Source organism: Anser cygnoides, chromosome 2 (genome assembly GCF_040182565.1).
Source record: "Anser cygnoides isolate HZ-2024a breed goose chromosome 2, Taihu_goose_T2T_genome, whole genome shotgun sequence".
Taxonomy (NCBI): Eukaryota; Metazoa; Chordata; class Aves; order Anseriformes; family Anatidae; genus Anser; species Anser cygnoides.
The window spans coordinates 58,171,886-58,193,988 of record NC_089874.1 but is presented as its reverse complement, the minus strand read 5'-3'; the positions used below and the strand labels follow the sequence as shown (position 1 = coordinate 58,193,988).

The following is a 22,103-nucleotide window of genomic DNA, read 5'->3' as shown; positions in this document are numbered from 1 at the left end:
TGTGTTGAGTTAAATTACATGAATCTGCCTAAGGCAGTGTCTTCTTGTATCAAGCAGTGAAGTCTGTATGATTAGTCTCAGAATTGTTATGTCTTTTGTAATCATTTCCTTGCTAAAATTTTGGAATTATGTTTTTAGGACCCAATCTTTATTTCTATGTATAACTCTATCAATATCAATATGTCTTATGTACTGCTGATAGTTTCAAAATAGTGTACTAGCATAATACAATATCATGGCTCAGTGTTTACTGGTTCACACCCAGAATTTAAATTTGTTTCCAACTATAAATAAGAATTATAACTTTTCTTTTTTTGCATTCCACAGTATTTCTTTCCTCTTTTCCTAAAATGCAAGATATGAAATGTTAAAGTCCACACCTTATTTCAGAGTATGACTCTCCAAGAAACTTAGAAAAACAAAAAAGAGACAATTAAAGTTATGTAGATCATACTATCATATCAGCTAGGGATAAAGGATTTAGCTCTACTAAAACTGAAGCAACAAAACTGATAAATCTGAGGTAAGGACCACAGATACCTTGTTTCTCATTAGTTCAAAAATCACTTCCATTCAATACTCTCTTTGTTGTTTCTTCTTTGTCTTTAATTTCTAAAATGCTTTGGCTTAGGATCTTGATTGTATTGTTTTGCTAGCCTTACCAAATAACCCCCCCTTTTAATATTAAATTTATGGTGGGAGTAATAAAAAGTCAAATAAAGGCCTTGTGATACATTATTCATAAATGTACAACATAGTGTGAGCAAGGAAACAATGAAATATGGCTCTGCGGGATAAGGACATTAAAATGGCAGAAATAGCAAAGGTAATCACCCCTTGCTCTCCCATCCTTTATTCTTATACTTAAAATGAAACTGTTCTGAGGGAAGTGCAAAACAGACTTTTTATATTTTTTAATTGAAAACAGTGAAATATGAAGTTACCTTTTCCTGCTTCTCCATGCATCCAGTTTACATGAGACCCCAACACACTGTCCAGTGTGTGCTACGCCTATGTTATATGATGTTGTATGAGAATCATTATGATTGCCATGAAGCCATGTCAGGTATATTTACCTTTCTTTATCCTGTATCCTAGGTGACAGAGTTCATTTGTTCTTCTTCCCTTTGTGACATCCATCCATCCCACCCTCAACTTTAGGACTGATTGGACTGAGGTCTCACCAGGTTAGTAGTTCAGAACTAGTGTTTTGTCTTAACACCTAATGACTATACTTCTGGTAATTACAGTGATACTGAATTCTTCAAGCAGAACCTAAATTTCAAGGGCATTATAGATTAAAAAGCATAGACTGCTAAACCATGTTTAAGTGATAACACTTTTCAGGAGAGAGAGTAGAGTAAAGTTAAGGAATGAAATCAGAAATTGGAACATAAGACTAGGAAAAATCTGTGGAAAAGACAAATTAATACACAAATACATAATTAATACATTAAGCACAAATCAATAGTTGGACTCTCAGTCAACTGAAAAAAAAATAAATGTTTTTTTGGTTTCTTAAAGAAGAATGATTTTTATAGTAACCCTCATTGTCCACCTTCCAACCTCTCGTTGAAACTCCAGGCTTAAGACAAATTTGACGGAGAGGAGAGTGTTTTAAAAATATATTTATTTAATTACTTGTGTGTGTGTGTGTGTGTGTATTTATTGAAGCACTGATGAGACATTTCTATTTGAAAAATGAGCAATAGTGGTATTCACCAACATTTGATTGTCAGCTGAACCCACTGGTATGGCTGACTAGAACGGTAGCTGAATTCAATGTAAAGCTCAAACAGGTGGTTGGTCTTTTGAAGGCAGACATGTATACAGCACATATGGATCTGAAATTCAAAGGAGGTTTCGAAGTGTTATATTTCTGTATATTTAAATAATATTCTGCCTATTCTGCTATTAATTATTTGGAAAAATCTAAAACATATTTCAATAATCTCATTTCTCCTGTAAAAAAAAAAATCATATTTATATATTTTTTAACCTTAAACTTTATTATCTCAGGTTCATCTTTGTAGTGCCTCATTACACAAAAATGACATGGCCCAAATGAACTAGCCATGACAACACAGAACAGACTTGTTAGTGCTAATAGACATGGCTACAAAGGGGTGCAGGGCTCATTTCACATCTACCAAGCATAATGTTGGTTGTAAAGAAATGTGGAGAAACTAAAAGTGACAAAGCTGTTATCTCAGAATTGGACAATGTATCAGCACTTTCTAATAACCTTTAGAGCCTCTGACTACCTCCAAGTAGTTTACATTACCTGACCTCTGCAAGTCTGACAATTACAGGTGTTCTGGGCTGCTTGAACACTTACAGATTAATTCCAATAGGTCTACCAGAAGAAGAAACAACGAATTATACGATCAGGCAGTCTTGCTCTGCTTGAGATGGAGACAGGGAATTTAGCCTCTTCTGGGGGCTTTGGCTACTAGATAAGTGAATACTCAGAGGACTTACCTGGCTTCCTTTTTCCATGAACTTGTTGCAGGGACAACTAGTTAATATAGGGTTAGTCTTTGTACTGGCTGCTTCTGGGTTGGTTTGGTCCCTTGCTTTCTTCTTCAAGAAAAGCATGCCACTAGGGAGCTACTCATTCTTCTGCTCCAACTAGACACTCCATTTTATTACCCATCTAGAAACTCTCTGTCTTTTCAGTCACAGTAAGAATGGAAAGTTTTTCCCATGAACAGGTTATTTAGATCTCCACCTGTGAAAATTCTCTTATCCCACTGCATTTATGCCTGGATTTAGGATACTTACCTGGTTTTGGAAGCAGCATCATTTCAGCTCCCAAAAGGAACCAGAAGACCATCCGTTCAGAATAAGAGCAACATGAGATTGATTATTTAAAGGGAAATATATTTCACCAGCATACATTACTTGAGAGGTAGACATAAGGTAGTAATTATTACTAGGAAGCACATTCAAGATTTAGAACTGAGGCCATATCAATAATTAATTTGCAGTTTACTAGCCAAAATAAATTCTTTCCCAAGTTCATGTCCCCTTTTTTACGTGATTCAAAAAGAGAAATTTAATAAAAGTATCTTGGTCTCCAGAAGAATATATTAGTCCTCTCAGGGGCTAAACAATATTCTTAAATATTATTTCCTCTCCCATTTCTGTTCTTTCATTTTGTAATGAACAGATAAATATTCACTCAACCAGAAAGAACATTTATCTGTTCATGACAAATCTGCTGGTAGGCAAGAAACTCCAAATTCCTGCTCTAAAATACAGCAGGAACTGAACCTTTTTCCCCAAACTCCCGAGACAGAATTTTTACTGAAGAGGCTGTAGGGCAGTACCTTTCAGCATTTCTTTTGAGGAATGCTAAACCCCTATAGCTTACTGGTAAGAGTCCCTTGGAGGATAAATAACAAAATAAGCCTGTTGCTAATAGACTTCAATTCACTATAAAGGATTTGCTTGTCAGATAGTCAGGGTTTTTAACATAGGCAGATTTTTAAAAGTAAAAATATTTTTATAGGTAAATTTTGAACAGGTATAGGTATTACTAGTTGTCTTCTCTTGGATTTGCTCCATTTTGTATAAAATATTTAGACGATCATAAAAACAAAGAGCTAGCTAATGAAAATGAGTCTAATACCTAGTACAGTGATAACAAGCCTTGGGTAAAACATGCCAGAATAAAAAGGAAGCATCATTACCTATGACACACAATCAGGACCAAAATGCCCCTACTCTATTCTGTCTCTAGTAGACTCTTTTTCCACTGCTTCTTGTGCAAGAAAAAGTGGTTGGTGGAATAGCCCTTTATATGTAAGGACATAAGGAGAGAGTCCTGTAAGAATGGAGAAAATGCTGTCACATGAAATGAAACTGCAAATATTGACCAGAACATATTCACCTGGAAAGAAACAAATTGCTCTTTAGACAAAATAAAACACCACGAGTATCCTTGAACTGTGGTGATCAGTGCAAGTCTGATTTGAATACCTGTAGGCAAAGAATTGGCTATCTATGTTTACCAAGCTCTCTATGTTTACCAAACTGTCTATGTTTATTGAGAACTGGACTGGTGAGTGAAAGGAGGAAACATCCTGATCTTTTTTCTTGTGTTCTTCATGTAACTTCAGGAAAATCCCTATTAAACAAATTCCACCTGAATTCATTAATTAGTTTGGGAATGATCCAGTCATCATGTTCTCAATGAATAACAAATATTTCAATTAAAATTAGTATCTATCAAGAAAAATATTCTCTCCTGCATGTGGAAAACCTCTATCTTCCTACTGACAAAGAATGATGAAAAATTGGACTTAATTTCCTCTTACCAATTGTCCTATGACTTGAAGAAAATGACCTAGGTAAACATTTGAATGAACTGCTGCTGAGCCAAAAATCTGCTATTACGGCGCATGGAGAAACCCATCTGTGTAGCAACTGGGAGACTGTACTGTCTGTCAGCCAAAGCTTAAGGCAAACTCCCAGGCTTGTTCTGGTATAGAAAGACCATTTTTAGAAGGACTGTCTAATCTTTTAGGAAGGGTTTTTTTAGGAAGTACTTTTAGATTAATTCTTGGCTCTTTAATGTCATTAGGGAAGGGTGGGGGGGTGAAAGGGGGGAGGGTGGACCCAGACCATAGCATGGGGATTTTGAAGTAGAAAGCACAGAGATATACCAAGGGCCATGATGAGTTAGCTTCTATTTGGCCACATATAATGAGACCTTTAAAACTTTAAATGCTTTTGAAGTCACTTCACTTACAATACTTCATTGTTCCCATTGGAAGGGGCTAAAAAACAAAACAAAACAAAACAAAACAAACAAAAAAACCACCATTGAATAGCATCAGAATCACAGAATCATAGAATCATTTAGGTTGGAAAAGACCTCTAAGATCATCAAGTCCAACTGTTAACTTAGCACTTACAATTCTACCGCTATACCATGTTCCTAAGCAGCACATCTACACATCTTCTGAATACCTCCAGGGATGGTGACTCAACTACTTCCCTGGGTAGCCTGTTCCAATGTCTCACTACTCTTTCAGTGAAGAATTTTTTCCTAATATTCATATCTATATCTGGTGCAATTTGAGACCATTTCCTCTTGTTCTATGACTTGTTGCCTGGGAGAAAGAACTGACCCCCACTCCACTACAGCCTCAGTTGAGGTAGCTTTGGAGAGTGATAAGTCTCCCCTGAGCCTCCTTTTCTCTAGGCTAAATAACCCTGGTTCCCTCAAACACTTCTCAGAAGACTTGTCCTCTAGACTCTTCACCAACTTTGTTGCCCTTCTCTGGAAATGCTCCAGCACCTCAATGTCCTTCTTGTAGTGAAGGGTCCAAAACTGAACACAGTATTCAAGGCGTGGCCTCTCTAGAAGCAAGTATGGGGGGACAATCACTTCCCTAATCCTGCTGGCCACATGATTTTTGATACAAGCCAGGATGCTGTTGGCCTTCTTAGCCACCTGAGCACATAGTCATCCAGCTATTGATCAATAATCCCATCTCACTTTCCATCGGGCAACTTTCCAGCCACTCTCCCCACAGCCTGTAGTTCTGAAGATTCATAAGCGTAAGAAGATTCAGTAGAAAGAAGATGAACTGAAAGTAGTAGTGGAATTTAGATCTGCTTGAAATATTTGCTTATGAACTGGTAGACAAGTTTTGTTTTGGGGATTTTCTTCTTTGGGTAGATTGAAAACACAATTTGGGAGAGCAGCAGCAGAACTACCTCTTAATGTGTCACCTGATAAGTTTTGAAATTAATAATGTAAGTCATTATAAATAATTTAAACATAAACTGTAATTTAAAATAAACCTACAGCTATGAATGAATGATCGATAGCATACCATCTAGAAATAAAATACTCCAAATAATATATTGTATTTAAGATAAAATTAGTTTAGTTTAATCTGCACCACGATTTACTAATGTGTTTTGCAAACAATGTAATGGCACTCTTAAAACACAAATTACTGTGCATCACTAATTAAGTTGGTTTAGCTCTTGTCAGAGTGATATTAGAAATGTGGCATTTTCCCCTCCAGCTCTCTCTGAAATGCTTTCTGCAAGGTTTTGTCTTAAGAAACTATTTACTTTCATAAGCTACCACTAACTGTATCCTACTTTGTAGTTCTTTCCTCTCTAATTCTTGGTAAGTATAAAAGTGAAACTCTTTATGTCTACAGAACATACGATAATTGATTTACATTTTCATTGCCATTGCCAAGTTCTGTTCATTCTACTTATTTAAATGGCCCATTTGAAAACTCTATACATGAGTCCTTGTCAGGATTTTTTTAATGAAATATATATAAATGACTATCAAGCCCCCATATGTTTTAATAAACTGATAGCTAGTAACTTGTTCTAATAATTTTTTGCTATATTTTCTTACTGAGATTAAGAAAGACACGTTCCTGATTCTTAAAAACAAAACAAAACAAAACAAAACAAAAAAAAACATAGTCTGTCTGAACTTAATGCTTAGATATGTATTGAGTTCTACTGGATGTGTCCATTAAAGAAAGAGCGTATGTTTATTGCTTACATATATATATATATATATATATATATTAAAGTCAGTAAGAGAACTCCACTGGTTCTCCCTTATCATGTTTAAGTTGATCCCATGAAGTACTGTTGCAAAAATATACTACCTGGCTAAGGCATACAAAAATTCATGTTTGGTTGCTCCATTCTAAGTTCCCCAAAAAATGTTTTGGTATTTGGTATTGAAGGTTTTGTAGTAGTTGTTTACTGGCCAGGTAAATCTCATGCAGAGAATAATCCCTAGCTTGTTTCAAATACCTTTGTTATACCTAATGTTATTATTGGGTTTTCCTGTAGGCCTCATTTGTGAACCTGTCTCCTTTTAAGAGAGGATAAACTTGCAGTATAGAGCGCAACCCAACTTTATACTATTTAAGTATTCATCTCCAGAACTCTAATCCAAAGCTAGGGCAGTTTTATCACTTATACTTGATGACTTTGGAGCATATTGGTAGAAATTACACTTTCCCCTTACTTGCCAGAATCTAACAAATATGCCATCTGCTTGATTTTTTTTTCTTTAATTAATGCTTTTCTTCTCTGTGTTTCACATTGATAAATACTATATTTTCTAATAACCAGATGAGATTGCTACCTTTGAGTAACATCCACTTCCACTGCTGAACAATGCAAAGACATAAATATATGTGCAATAATAATAATAACAATACATAGTTGAAGCATATTAACCATCATTATAATATTAGCATTTATAAAATGCTATCTACTATGAGACAGCTCTTGTGTTTACTAGGTAAGCCTAGAATACAAGAAAGTAATAAACGACAATAGTAATGATATTGCTCCATCTCTAGCTCTAGAATAATACTCTTTACCATGGTTGGTCTGATGGGCTTTCAACATGATAGAAAGATCTGTAAATATTAACTACAGAGAACTTTCTGTAATTGGCTAATTGGCAGTGTTTAACCTGTAGAAAATGTAGCTCTGTCTGAACTAATTATAAGACTACTTATAAAACCCACCAAGCACAGAGGTCAGAGTTTCACACTGGAGGGTAATAAGAATACTAAATGAATTTATTGATGAAGAATTCCAAGTGTAGCAAGTGAAACAATTTGCCCTTGTTGCAGAGCTAAAGTGAGTAATTTACCCACTGGAAATTGCAAAATATACATAGAAACTAGCAAGAAACCTTCTGAATGCCTTTGAAATACTTCTGAGCAACTGTGGAAAACAGGCTGAGAGTACAGTTCTGACCATCCTCATTCCTTTCCATTGCTACAATGCATTAGCAAGCAATCATTGCCCCCAGATTTTCTTGTAATGTTTTTAATTGCTACAATTCCCAAGAAAACAGTGTATGTAACTGCATATCTATGTAATCATGACCTTGAGAAGGTAGTAGTCCTTTCCATCTTGATAGGAGCAAGTAAAGCCAGGGAAATCTTTTATTCGTCATATACCACCAGTTATGATCCAACCCATAGAGCAAGTATAAAGCTTTGCTTTCTGTGCTTAGATTGTCTATCTGTATTTGCCACACCTTTGTGTATCTCTACAACTATACTTTTTAGACTGTAAAATCTCTGAAGGATATGATACTGCCAAGAATGTAAATTATCACAGAAACAAAAATAAGACAAGCACACAGCAACTTATATAATTTATTGCTCAAACAACAGTAGCCAAAGGTTTGGTAAGGAGCTTGACTTGATTGTTCAACACTTTCAGGGAGTCTGAGTAAAGAATGTGGCACTTATCAGAATATACATATTATATATATTACCTGTGGATTACTCTGCATAATTATAACCTTTTATTTGACTCCAAACTAATCAGGTAAGTTATGTCTTGAGCAAGACAAAACTGTGCATTTAGTATTGCTACTCTAACATTCTATGGCTCACATGCCACCTGGTGGACAATCTCTGCAATTATTGTTCCCTTATACTGCTTCTGGGAAATGATATGCTTGCTAAATCCTGGGAGAAATCTCTCTAATCTATCATCCTTTTCCTTTTCCTTTTCCTTTTCCTTTTCCTTTTCCTTTTCCTTTTCCTTTTCCTTTTCCTTTTCCTTTTCCTTTTCCTTTTCCTTTTCCTTTTCCTTTTCCTTTTCCTTTTCCTTTTCCTTTTCCTTTTCCTTTTCCTTTTCCTTTTCCTTTTCCTTTTCCTTTTCCTTTTGTTTGGATTATATGCATGAGTTCTTTGACGCTTTAATAGCCTGAGAGTAAAGTTTGCTACAATGAGTAGAGAGCATGTCAAACATTTTATTCTACAGTACCGCAATATTATGTACCTTCTTTGAGTCAGCAATGAGTTCTCATCCTGACTGAAAAGCTCTCATTGTTACTGTGTGTTGAAGTAGTGACAAAGAATGCAAGAATCTAGTTTGAAGATCTAAGAATGTCATTAGCAGTGTACTTTTATTGTATTACTTTTTCAACCAAACTTCTTAATAATGCAAGCTATGATTTTTGGTAAGAAGAAAATTAACCAGCTCTAATGGAAAGTCACATTCCTGGACTGAGATTAGCCGACAATACTCTTATTCAAAGCCACGACCATCTCCAAGGTCTAACCAAAGTCAGCAGTACTGCTGAAGGTGCTATGCAAGGCACATAGGACTGGGTGAAAAAATCTGCTACCACTACTATTAATGTAGAAGGAAGAAAATTCTTTCCAGCACTCTTGCATCCAGATTACTCTGGACTATAAAGCAGTAGACAGTTCAGATTTGTTGTACAATGTCATTGTTCCATTAACATTATGCACTGTGTTCTGAGTGTCTTTCTGGATAAATTTTCTGTCTCAGTGATTTTACTTTTGAAATAAGAAAAATATAACTAGTGTATTGAGTATATGACAATGTTTGGTATGCAAAGAAGGGGAGAAGTGGACAAAAGGAAAAATTTTAATGTTGATTTCAAAACATGGGCTTATAGGTATCTCAAAGGGATATGTAAAACTTTCTAATTTCATTGTAATAAAGTTTAACAATACATCTGACCACCAGAAAGCAAACAATCAAAATATATGTACATGTTTAAAAAAATTATAGACAGCAAAAATACAGTAACATATGAGTCTTCTCTTACTTGTATTATTTGAGGGGAACTTCACTGAGAGCAGTAGAATTGCAGTAGGAATCAAAAGAAAAAGAAAAAAAAATCACCAGAATTTACCAACATCCTGTTCTAGAAGTATTTTATTCATAATTTTTCTGTTTTATGACAAGAAATGCTTATATAAATAAGGATGGCTACAGCAGAAGTGTATGTGTTGTGGAAACCATCATTTTAAGTCTGTAATTGTCCACTAAGCTAAATTTGTCATTGTTGTTGTAGTTACATAAAACAAAACATTTATAACATTATTTTTCATGTGAGCATATTTCAAGGTAATAGACACAGTTAATTTTGGGATTACGATGTACTTCTGTCCAAAGCAGGAAGATATTTGATGTTCTCAGTCATTTTGTACAGACAGGATTGTTCGTATATAACATGTACTTGTTGTTTGATCAGCTCTTTTGTTAGGCTATGCCAACGATTTGCACTGGAAAATTTCACTTGTGTCTGAAAGATGCAGCATCTTCCTAGCATATATATTTTTTTTTCTTCATTTAGTGCTTACTTGGTTTTGGTGACCAGTATATTAGGGGGAAATAAGTACTTATTTAACATTTGAGAGAAGGAAAACTGTTTATATCTTTCCCATCCATTGTGTAGAGCACATACAGGCTTTTGGGATGAATCCAGTCCAACTTCTTAACTGCCTGGGTTTCTTCTGTTTTTATTTGGTGAAATCTTTAGTATTGAAAAGCTGATTTAATATAACACCTAATCTATTAAAACAATTTCATCAGAGTAGTGTTGTTTTTTTTTGTTTTTTTTTTTTTTTTTTTCTGAAGGAGGGGTGTTAATGTCACTAGTGACCAGGGGACAAGGACTCAGAGGTTTAATTTATCCTTGCTTCAAAAATTATGTTACCTACGTGGACTAACAAACCCTTAGGAGAAGGAAAGCTAAATCCTACATGAAGTTTTTTCTCTCTGACACCTTTAAAATACAGATGTGTGGCTCCCATAATTCTGATCCTGCTGTTTTCATTGTGTGCTAATACAAGGCTTCCTTTGAAATTAATTTGAATAGTCACAGAAGTGCAGAAGGCACAGAAATATAGATTGTATATCCTGACAAAGTAGCCCAAAAACTATAAGAAAGCACATACATGTGTCAGAACTTTGCTGATCTGGAAGCTTGTAGTTCCCATGTGAAATATCCCACTGAAATATCATCCTCTAATCATGATAGTAACATGATATTTTACACAAAAACAAATGGTCCAGAAAGTGACATTTTTTGATGAAAATGATTAAGACCTGTGACTAGTTAAACCAGCTTATCTTAATTTCTAGAAGAATGAGAAGTGCTTTCTGTACAAGAGTACTTCCACATTTCTGCAAGTGTGCATCTTGTATTTGATATTTTTATCATTAAAAAAGTACAGTAACAACAACAACAAAAAAATCATATTTTTTCCATGATATGTTTGAAGGGGGGCCTATTTTATAAATAAATGAATTATTGAAGCCTTTTTTAATTTTTCTTTCCAAAACTTTTGACGATGCTTTTGAATGGTCAACATTTTGCTTTTTTTTTTTTTTTTTTTTTGTAATCTGATTGGGAGTAAAGAATCATTTCAAGATAAGGATCAATGTTGTCACAAAAACAAATAGATATAAGCCAACCATAAATACATTGTGGGTGGAAACTAAAATAAGGCTTTTGTCCTTTCAAATATTATGATTCCAGGACAATCTTTCAAAAGGGAGGGGAACGAGGGTGGGGGTAAAAAGGGAGAGAAAAATTGAAAAACTTGACAATGTTTAAGGTGGAATTCTTGAAATCACAAGGAGTTAAACTTGAAGGATCAGGAATTCTGTTCTGGTCTTTGATTCCAATTAAGAAATGCTTCTCTTATATATGGTCTTACAGGATTTTTACATCATCAGTAAACCCAGCTACTTTCTGGCTATTGTGGCTCTGGAACTGTGTAAGGTTTTATCAGTGAAAGTAAGAGGCACATCCATGAAGTTCTTTTGTAAGACTTTTGATTTATCCAGCTCATCTGCCTTTTTGAGTACGTTGTACAATTATATTAGGAGTTTAGGGCTCAGAGACTGCCACTGAACTTGCTGAGAGACTGGGACAACAGACTGACTGTTGGTGGTGTTAGGTTCTAGGTCAGATAAGTCAGGTACTATCTAGTGAAAAGATTGTCTCAAAATGTTATGATGCATTTTATTCCCTCCAACATGACCCAAATAACTTTGCTGGAAGCCAGGACATGGACTTGTCATCTCCCACCCTTCCAACCCTTAATCTCTGACTGTGCTTAGGGAAATAAATAGTCTGTCTCCTTGTCCAAAGAAAGCATCCTAGACTCTATCCAAAAGAAAAGTGTGACAGGTCTACATGAAGGCTATACAAGATGAGGGGAAAGTTTCCATTATACAGTTGTGTAAAAGAAAAACGTTATCTACTCCTAAATCTGAGCTTCTTCTTCTGTAATCAGTGACAAAAAAAAAAAAAAAAAAAAAAAAGGAAGAAAAAAAAAGTCAGTTTCAGTAAGCCTAACCAATTTCATGCTTATCCTCACTTCCTTGCTTATTTCAGCTAGTTTTCCTCAATTTATTCTTTCTTTGGCACTGATGCTACATCTTCTATATCATAACTAAAAGTTTTATAGGTAAATATTTTGAATGAACATTGAATATTTTATTGTGTGGGGGTTTTATGCAACAGAATAACAGAATCACAGAATCATCTCGGTTCGAAGAGACCTCCAAGATCACCTAGTCCAACCTCTGACCTAACACTAACAAGTCCTCCACTAAAACATATCACTAAGCTCTACATCTAAACGTCTTTTAAAGACTTCCAGGGATGGTTACTCAACCACTTCTCTGGGCAGCCTATTCCAATGCCTAACATGTCATAACACGTCAGGGCAATTATGCAACAAAAGGGTCCAAAACTTGGGATTTTGATTTTGTGGTATATGTGTTGTTTGATTAAACAGGTTTTTAAAGGGGTCAGTAATTCTTTAAATATTTCAGGAACATAAAGACCAATGTTTTCTATTACAATGACTGATTTCTCCAGAGCCAACCTCCTCCCTTTTGGTAATCTCCTAATGATCAACAGATATACATATGTTGGACAGTATACATTTTAATCATATATGAACCAGTGTTAAACAGAATTTACCAGAGATTATTTCCTGTTTCTTTGGTTTGCTCTTTTTCTACTGCTCAGAAAATATTTGGCCACAAGAATCAGAATGGAGACCGGAAAGCAGAGTTAGTGTGTTGTCATCATTGAATCTTTTACCCAATGTTATCAGAAAATAGGTCAGTCAGATATATGCAAATGAATAAAAACTCTACAGGATCATAGATTCAGTCCAGCTCACCATGAAGCTGGTGAGATTTGGCCATTGACAATAAATTAAAAAAAAAAAAAAATGCAAACAGATACAAATGCTCTATCTCTCTATACAGCAAACATGGACTCAGCAGAAGTGAGAAACAGTGATTTTATTTTGCTATAACAGAAAATGTGAAACAAAGACCTCTTGTAGCCCTAAAATTAATTTGGAAATGCCATGAGCAGTACTATCATGCATATATATGATTTTATCCAAGAGAAGAATACCAATTAAAGTTGGAGAGGAAGGAGTGATTGAGTATATGTATCCTGTTATCAGAAATGGAAGGAAAGGGTTACTGTGCATCCATGGAGGGAAAAAAAGTAAATTGTTCTGATCTGCAACTGTCAGTTTACTTTTCGATGTCATTAGGAAAGCAAAATGCTGTATTTCCTGTTGTTCAGGCATGACTCAGAGCCAAAGATCTGATCTACAGATCTTTTATGTTTTACTTGGAGAGCTGACAGTCTCTAAAGTAAATTAAAATGCTGGAAGACCTCTTCGAGACAAAGAGGTGAGTAGCCTAGTACATAGATTAGTATAGTACCAAATCCGTGTTTCTGAAAAAAAGAGGCAGAAACAAAGGAATTTGTTTTTGTTTTAAATTCAGGAGCAAAATAGACAGTAAAATCAAACTTTTCTCACAAACTTATGTCAGAGCACCAAGAATTCCCTTCAATTTTTTTTTTTTCTTTAAAAAGGGACATTTTTGTTTTGCCTTTTTTTGTTTTGGTCTGTTTTAATTTAGATTATTTGCAAGCTATTAGTCCTTTGACAAATCCTCTGGTGTGGATGGGACCTAGCTGTATCAACATGACTATATGAATGCTATTGTCCATGTGACATTTGCATTGATTTAAACAGAAGTACTGTACTTCACTGACTCTTACACTGCTAAATTTTAATTGCTAATTGCCAATCACTGTGATTTAGACTTAAAAAGAAACCCCACACTTTTTATTAAAAAAAAGAGAGAGAGAGAGAGAGAGAGAGAGATCTGAGATCTGGATGGAAAAACAAACAAACAAACAAAAAAAAAACCAGTACAATTGCCTCCCACCTTTACTTTCTTGTAGGAACATCAAAACTCTAGATTGCTATTTGTGCTGCTAAATGAAGTTTTTTCTCTGATTTGTCCTATGATCACATTCTTTCTGTTACTTTTGTATTATTATAATTGCTGTCATTTCTGGATGTCACTTCTGGGCTAGAGAAGTGGGCCCATGTGAACCTCATGAGGTTCAATGAGTCCAAGTGCAAGGCGCTGCACCTGGGTCAGGGCAATCCCAGATGGAAGTACAGACTGGGAAAAGAACTCATTAAGAGCAGCCCTGCAGAGAAAGACTTGGGGGTTTTGGTGAACAGAAGGCTTGACATGAACCAGCAGTGTGTGCTTGCAGCCCAGAAGGCCAACTGCATCCTGGGCTACATCAACAGAGGAGTGGCCAGCAGGTGGAGGGAGGTGATTGTCCCACTCTTCTCTGCCCTTGTGAGGCTTCACCTGTAGTACTGCATCCAGGTTTAGGGCCCCCAGAACAAGAAAGATGTGGACCTCTTAGAGCAAGTCTAGCGGAGGGCCACAAAGATGATCACAGGACTGGAGCACCTCTCCTACAAAGAAAGGCTGAGAGAGATGGGGTTATTAAGCCTGGAGAAGAGAAGGCTTTGGGGAGACTTCACTGCAGTTTTAGAGTACTTAAAGGGGGCTTATAAAAAAGATGGAGAAGGACTCTTTACTCAGGTAGATAATGATAGGACAAGGGGGAATGGTATTAAACTAAAAGAGGATAGATTTAGACTAGACAGGAGGAAATTCTTCACTATAAGGGTAGTGAGGCACTGGAACTGGTTGCCAGGAGAAGCTGTGGATGTCCCATCCCTGGAGGTGTTCAAGGCCAGGCTGGATGGGGCCTTGGCGAACCTGATCTAGTGGGTGGCATCCCTGCCTATGGCAGGGGGGTTGTAACTAGATATCTTTAAAGTCCCTTCCAACCCAAGCTATTCTATGATATGATTCTATGATTCTTGCATAAACTACAAAAGTTTAAGCTTGGGGTTAAATACTGAATTTCAAATCAAGACCATGCTTGCAAGAAAAAGGCACTTGAAGCATCTTGAACAGCAGTTCCACAATTCTCAATGTGTTGTTCTAATGTCTTCAGTATGCGTGAGCCAGCATAGGCTATGTGTAGACACAGGGCTGAAGCAGACGCCATGGAGGGATAGCAGAATCTCCACTCTAAGTAAGGCTTCAACTCATTCTGGTTTATCTGTTTACTGCTGTGCTAGGTGCTCAAGGCACCCCTTGTAGTTAATGGAGAGGAATAGGCACTTCTGTGGTGCTTGACCCATCTGATCATATGCAAGTTTACCTAGTTTAAAGTAACATGCATCTTATCCCAGATGACATGGACGTTGCTAATTAGCTCTCTGTCAACTGTAAAGAGAGGCTAACATGACAAGCTCAGTTAGATGTCTATATTCAGGTGAATCCTTACCTGATTTGTGAGGTAGAAAGATGTTAAGGGGATGGGGAGCAGGATGTGGCCCTCGCTATCCATGAGGAAATGGTTGGCGACCTGCTACAACACTTGGATGTATGCAAGTCGATTGGGCCGGATGGGATCCACTCGAGGATACTGAGAGAACTGGCAGAAGAGCTGGCCAAGCCGCTTTCCATTATTTATCGGCAGTCCTGGCTATCAGGGGAGGTCCCAGTCAACTGGTGGCTAGCAAACGTGACGCCCATCTACAAGAAGGGTCGGAGGGTAGACCCGGGGAACTATAGGCCTGTTAGCTTGCCAGGGAAGCTCATGGAGCAGATTATCTTGAGTGTCATCACGCGGCACTTGCAGGGCAAGCAGGCGATCAGGCCCAGTCAGCATGGGTTTATGAAGGGCAGGTCCTGCTTGACGAACCTGATCTCCTTCTATGACAAAGTGACGCGCTTGGTGGATGAGGGGAAGGCTGTGGATGTGGTCTACCTTGACTTCAGTAAGGCTTTTGACACCGTTTCCCACAGCATTCTCCTCAAGAAACTGTCTGCTCGTGGCTTGGACTGCCGTACACTTTGTTGGGTTAAAAACTGGCTGGATGGCCGGGCCCAAAGAGTTGTGGTGAATGGAATCAAATCCAGTTGGAGGCCGGTCACTAGTGGAGTCCCCCAGGGCTCAGTGCTGGGACTGGTCCTCTTCAATATCTTTATCTATGACCTGGATGAGGGGATCGAGTGCACCCTCAGTAAGTTTGCAGATGACACCAAGTTAGGTGCGTGTGTCGATCTGCTCGAGGGAAGGAAGGCTCCGCAGGAGGATCTGGATAGGCTGGACCGATGGGCTGAGGTCAACTGCATGAAGTTCAACAAGGCCAAGTGCTGGGTCCTGCAGCTGGGGCACAACAACCCCAAGCAGCGCTACAGGCTGGGAGATGAGTGGTTAGAAAGCTGCCTAGCAGAGAAGGACCTGGGAGTACTGGTTGATAGGCAGCTGAATATGAGCCAGCATTGTGCTCAGGTGGCCAAGAAGGCCAACGGCATCCTGGCTTGCATAAGAAGCAGTGTGGCCAGCAGGTCTAAGGAGGTGATTGTCCCCCTGTACTCGGCTCTGGTGAGGCCGCACCTCGAGTACTGTGTTCAGTTTTGGGCCCCTCGCTACAAGAAGGACATCGAGGTGCTCGAGAGAGTCCAGAGAAGGGCAACGAAGCTGGTGAGGGGTCTGGAGAACAAGTCTTACGAGGAACGGCTGAGGGAGCTGGGGTTGTTTAGCCTGGAGAAGAGGAGGCTCGGGGAGACCTCATCGCTCTCTATAGGTACCTTAAAGGAGGCTGTAGTGAGGTGGGGGTTGATCTATTCTCCCACGTGCCTGGTGACAGGACGAGGGGGAATGGGCTAAAGTTGCGCCAGGGGAGGTTTAGGTTGGTTGTTAGGAAGAACTTCTTTACTGAAAGGGCTGTTAGGCATTGGAATGGACTGCCTAGGGTGGTGGTTGAGTCGCCACCCCTGGAGGTCTTTAAAAGATGTTTAGATGTAGCCCTTAGTGATACGGTTTAGTGTGGGACTTGTTAGTGTTAGGACAGAGGTTGGACTAGATGATCTTGGAGGTCTCTTCCAACCTAGACGATTCTGTGATTCTGTTTGTTTTGTTTTTTTTTTTTTATCTTTTTTTTTCCTTTTTTCCAGTTATTTACTTGCTGTAGTCCCATAGGCTTCTGGCTGAGCAGCAGAACTGATATTACAATATCCGTTTGAAAGGAAGGCAAGGTCAACTTATATCAGGCTAAGACTAATGAACAAGAGATGCACTTTTTCTGTGAAGAACATATTTTTCAATCTGAATTGTCAAAATAACCTATGACTGTGTCTATGGAAGCTATAGGTGCTTCTGAAACCATCTGCATCATCAGACCCACCAGCTTTACAGATAGCTACTTTGAGAGAATTGTGACTGAGACATTCCCTGGAGCTGGTGGTATCTTTTATACCTGAACATGCCCAGTGGGTTAAAAAAAGAAAACTTCCAAGCAGGCACTCCACATGCTGATGGAGAAGCAGCCATATGGATGGAAAGCACCTAGCAAGCAGGTTATGCTGTATGCTGTATTTACAGCTTCTCTAGAGGATGCTTTTCAAAATGATATTGACATATATTAAAACTCTATTATAAAAGTGGTCTTCCCTAGGGGTAGAAGTGGCAAGCAACTAAATCACTGGCTGCTGTAAGATGGGTGAGTAGAGAATAGTCTTTCAGTCTTTCATTTTCATCTAAAATTCTCCCACGTTGGCAGGCATGTCTGTGGGTAGAACAATGAAACCTTACTTCATCATGAAGTTGGGAACACAGTAAGACTCAGTGTTTTTATCACAGCAGCACTTATAATTAGATTGCATTCTTTTTGGTTCTTAAAGAGATTGCATTCTTTTCAGTTCTCAACATTTACCAGAGAGATTCAAGGTCTTCTAAAAGTGGAAATAAAATAGCCTGCTCTTTGTCTTTCTTTTGCCTGGACACAAATGAATAGACCCATATAGATTTCAACATATTCCAAAGTTTTTGGCTGGGATACTGTTCACTGTTCAAAAGCGACAAGTGGTGCTATTAAATACCCCTTGGCACTCAATTCTTCTAAGAAATGCAGAAAGATCTATGAGATAGCAGTGTATCACTTGGGAATCATGCCCAACAAAAATGTGTGTACTCTGAAAATTATGAACATTTCTACTAGTAGTTTCATCTAGTTCACCTATAACTCGATCATTTTTTCTTCATGGGTAGAAGAAAGGCATTAACATGCTAGTTTCAGTCATCAGGTTCCTTTGACTCCCTTTAAAATACGTGTTACTTAGGTTCTTCTGACTTTTTCTCTTAGACTGACTTTCTGATTATTAAATCATTTATATTCCTTCATACTGTCTGCCATCTTCATCAAGGTACTAGTGCAGCACTTTCAGTTCACTTGCCCTGATAGGGTAACTACAGGGCAAGAGGCAGATCTTTCCCTGATTTTTCCATCTGGCTTTAAGAACTAGATTTTGATCTCAGAGTCAGTGGATCTTGTTTGTCACATTTGGAATATTGGTGACCTTGGACACCATGCCCAGGTTTTTGTGCTTGTTCTATACATGGATATAATATTTATTTACGTCATTGGGAAGCTTAATTAAATATTTGTTTGATACTTTGAAATCTTTGGATTCTATGGAGAATAAATTATTGTTCATTCATTACACGCCACATTCCAGTAGGTAACACATAATAGTTTAACACTTCTTACTGACAATGCAATTACAGCTAAAAACTTATATATGATAATAGTAGGGCTTCTGTCTGCCCTAATTCTACTGCTTTGTAATTTACAACTAAAAAATGAGATAAGATTAAGAATTATCAGTCTTTTACCAAATATGTATATATATTTTTTTATGTATGCTATTTAAAAAAAAAAAAATTGTAAAGGTTCTGAAAGCCAAGTGATTTTATCTGGCCATACATCACAGAAGTGTCTCCAAGTCATCCTGTGTTTCATAAATATTGGGAAAAGGAATTGTGCTTGAGCAGAAAAGGGACTTTATCTTGGAAGATAAACCTAGGTAATCGATATGACTTGGATGGACATCCTCAGTCTTGTTTTTCTATGGTTGAAGATCATCCATTATGTATTCTAATAAGCATGTCATATTGTATTATTTGCATTTTACCTTATATGTACATGACATTAAATGCATACAGATCATTGTACATTTGTTTGTCTGAGTGTGATACATGTACATATATATCCTGTTCTTTGGGGGATAATAGAACCATATGGTGAGCTGGTACTGAAGACTCTGACATGTAAATGAGGGAACCTCTCCATGGGCTCATTCACGTTTCTGCAGTCTTTCATTTCAGATCACTTTGTGGGTTTTAAATAAACATTCTTTCCTCAGTTAACAAGCTTTCTGTTCTCCAGCTAGAGGAAATGGGAAATGTACACTTTTTTTTTTTTTTGGTGTTTTTTCCACAAAATGGATGACAAATTCATAGTTCATTGTGGCTGTTGCAAAAAAGTCATCACAAAGAGATTTTCTGTTCTCTCTCTAAATATCTAGCGTATACCAACAGTCTAGCTACACCTCTCCTACAGTTGTATAGGAGGTTCATTGCATTGAACCATTTCAATAGTTTAGAATTGTAGAAAATAATTTTAAATCACATCTTTGATTAGATGTTTCCTAACACTGGACAGTAAAAGTAGTCTGTTTTGCAATGTACGGATTAAAATCTAGAAATATTAAAATCATGGCTCCTTACAAATTAAGCTGAAATGATCTTTATGAAAGGCCTCTACACCATCAAATTTAATAAGAAGTTGTATGTCATTAAAGTTGGTGACAGATGCAGCATTCATATATCAGAGATTTTTTCACATTGTTTGCCTCCTATCAAGACTACTCATTTGCTTTTGTTATGTCAATGAAGAAGGAAGAACAGCAAAAAAAAAATAAAATATATATATATATATAATGATGCAGCCATGCCATGCACCATGCAGAAGTTTGTACTTTGACTTTATTCTCTTGTTACTACTAATCACTTTTTTCCTAATTGTACGAAAAGAAGTAATTTCACTCTCTGATTCATCACTGCTTTCAAAATGGCTACCTAGACTCTCTGAGCAATCATTTCTGCTCACAATGTTTGTGTGCGTGTATGATGTATGTACATGTATGATTTCTTTGTATGCTGCTACAGCCTGCTGACCATTTTCCCTAAGAGATCATCAGGCTGACTGCAGTGGCAACTACTCTGGACAAAGAATGGGTAAGCTACTTTTTTTTTCAGGATATAACTGCTACATCAAATAACTTATATCAATACGACCATGAAATAAATTGTGGATTTTCAGACCACCACACTGGTGAACTCTCAATCTGCTCAGTTCACCAAAAACCTATACTGTCTGTTTTTCAGTTTAAAGAAGTAGGAGGGCTAGTGGCTCTAATGAAAACCTCCAACTGGTAAATGGGAATATTATTCAAGGCCTGTGATAGAATAGCTTCATAGTGAGCTTTAGGCTGATCTGATCTGTTTGGACTGAGAGGCTTGGCTGGAGGTCATGGGCAGCTCAGAAACTCCCCCAAAGACCCAACAGTTATTCTGCTTGCATAGCCATGTCCAGTGATTTCCTGAAGTTAGCATAAAGCTCATCTAATACTTTCAGTTTTAAAAATGTTGCCAGGTTGCCAGTCTTTATATAGTTGGTGTACTTAATGCCACCATTAAGTCTGCATTTAAAGTCCGTATTTGTTAGAAATCAGAAGCCTAGAAGAAAGGGGAAAAGAGGAGAAATATAGGAGCTGAATACGAAATTATCTGACAGAAAATGTGCAGACAGGCAAAATGGTATGTATTTATCTTCTAAGTGTAATCATATTAAAGTAATGTGCAGAATCTCCAGTCATTATTGATGCCCTGCTCTGTACTAGGTGCACTGTAGACCATTAATAAAAGTCAGTTCTGGAGTCATAATGGAGAATTACTGGAGCTTCAAATTTTACTGTAACACGAAGTACCTTACCACAATCAACTGTATGAAAGAATTTATAACATGGTTCAAGAGGACTCTGGATACTCCTAACATTATAAAATAGAGTAAAAGGTAGTATTTTAAAGTACTTTTATTATCCATATATCCATAAAGTACATTTATTATCCATATGCCATATGTAATAGGAGCTGAAGATAACTATGGTTTATTAGTGGGGTAATTGAGACTGAATGATGCAGGCAATATAATAGGGAAGCAAATATATATTTACTCAGAATGCTTAAATGCTTCAATAACTTTACTGCATTACTCTGCTAACCTCTTCCAATCTGTTAAATATGTATTGAGTAGATAATGCAACTATATCCTCGGTGCCACAAATTATTTAAAGTAAAATGGTAGTTTACAGCAACAAGTTGTGAATCATTCCTGAAACCTTTACCAAAGAAATTCCCAAGATATGGACTGTAGATCACTGTCAATTTACAGAAAGCAAGCTTGTCAGATTATGCCATCTTTTTTCCTTGTTTCCTGCTGTTAAATTACATTAAAATATTGGTAAAAATACATCAATACTTAATATTACTTTGCTGTGGAAGTATTTACTGCATTCAGCAGTGTACTTTTCCTGCAAAAGTCTTCAAGTCATGTGGAATCCTCATCCAAACAAAAATGGCAGGATAAGAAGACCTGATAGACTCTTCTTTGACATTTGCCTTGCAGACTATGAATTAGTGAAAGGCTTTTTTTTTTTTTTTCACCAACAAACAGCAGAAGAAAATGTAACAGACTGATTTTAATTTCTCCTTTAACAGTGATTAGAAATATTTCCAATATAATTGCAATAGTTTTTGATATTAACTCAGTTTGTGTACACATTTTTTTTTCTACAGAGATCTTCTCCTGTGCATTCATGAATTGCTTCTGAAGTATATTTATTTTAAGCTATATTAATGAAAGATTATTTCAATGTAGATTTTTAAATGACCATTTACAGTGTATTTTTAGATACATTTCTCTATAAAACCTGTTTTATCGGTTGATACTTCAATGCAATGCACTTTTATA

General features: G+C 37.0%; 1 long non-coding RNA gene across 1 annotated transcript; it reads left to right on the top strand.

Moving 5' to 3' along the window:
- Nucleotides 1-1,124: 1,124 nt before the first annotated feature.
- On the top strand, nt 1,125-21,335 carry LOC136790078 (uncharacterized). The gene is made up of 3 exons (XR_010829320.1): nt 1,125-1,187; nt 20,240-20,308; nt 20,974-21,335. It is a non-coding gene; the product is annotated as an uncharacterized lncRNA (long non-coding RNA).
- The last annotated feature ends 768 nt before the right edge of the window (nt 21,336-22,103 follow it).